Source organism: Sinocyclocheilus rhinocerous, unplaced genomic scaffold (assembly GCF_001515625.1).
Source record: "Sinocyclocheilus rhinocerous isolate Xijiao unplaced genomic scaffold, SAMN03320098_v1.1 scaffold3452, whole genome shotgun sequence".
Classification (NCBI taxonomy): Eukaryota; Metazoa; Chordata; class Actinopteri; order Cypriniformes; family Cyprinidae; genus Sinocyclocheilus; species Sinocyclocheilus rhinocerous.
Genome location: NW_015630097.1, coordinates 49,697 through 51,141, shown reverse-complemented (window position 1 = coordinate 51,141; position 1,445 = coordinate 49,697).

Below are 1,445 nucleotides of genomic sequence, written 5' to 3'. Positions count from 1 at the left end.
CACCCCTTCTCCCTTCAGGCAGATGCTACAGATCTCTGTGCACTAGAACATCTAGGCATAAAAACTGTTTTTTCCCCATGCCATTTCCAGCTTAAACAGCTAACAGATGAATCATTACCTGTGTTCCGTAATTCATTTCTGTAATTCATTCTACTTAATTAAATATTACTTCTTTCTCAAGTATTATGTAAATACATATGCATATCTCTTTATTTATACAACTGTATATAGAGTAAATAATGCACAAATCTGTACATAAATCTACTGTTCCAGATTCATACATATTATTATTATTTATTGTTAATTCTTACCATTTAAATGTTTTTTTTTTCTGTTCTCTTGTCAGATGTGTATGTATGTATGTATGCATGCATGTATGTATTCAAGTTTATTTGTATAGCGATTTTCACGATACAAATCATTGCAAAGCAACTTTACAGTAAATTAAGTTTCTACAATATATTTAGTAGTAGCTTATCAGTGGTGACTGTCAGTTAAGTTTAAATAAACAAAGTGGTAGCGATCGGACAAGTAGGATCTAAACCATCTTAAAGCCTGCCCTTGAATACCTGTATAGTTTTGCAATCGATCTATGAGTATGTCATGATCTATAGTGTCGAACGCAGCACTAAGATCAAGTAAAACTAACAATGAGATGCAGCCTTGGTCTGACGCAAGAAGCAAGTCATTGCTGCTGCATGTATGTACCAGGAGCACCTTAAAAAAACACAACAAATTCCTTGTGTGTTTGCGCACACCTGGCAAATAAAGTTAATTCTGATTCTGATTCTGATCAAAGTTATCTGACATTATCAAGATGAATTTGTTCTGACACAATTTAACTCTGCGTTATTGTCATATTTTATTACCATTTTCTAATCTACAGCGAATAAACTGTGATAATGTGAGAAATGTTGAAGGTGTCTGAATAAATTTTGGTTTGACTGTATATACAGCAGTCATGTTGTGTGTAGGGCAGCACTATTACATTGTAAAGCTTCAGTTGTTGCTTTTTTTCCTTTTCTTTTTAATTCACTTTTTGTGAATTTATTCAACATTTTAGGTTGAAACTGGATTATTAAGGTATTATTGATTTACCACTGTATAAATCAACAAAGTCAATGGTAAACAGCTGTCAGCTTGTTTTTTACGTGTATGTAAAGAATATGACACAGTTAACCCACACAGAATATGTATGTGTATTATGTTAAGTAAAATCCCGGGTCATGTTCTCTCATAAGGTTTATTTATTTGTTTGTTTGCTTATATGTTTATTTTTGTAAGATGGTCTTTTGTGCTATCATCCACACATGCAAAGTTGGTTGATAACATAACTACATTAAAGTAATAGCCTAGTTAACAATTACTTGTTTACATAGTATTTATAATGTATTTTATATTTTTTAAGCACTAAAGCATTAAGCATTAAAACATACAGACAGAAT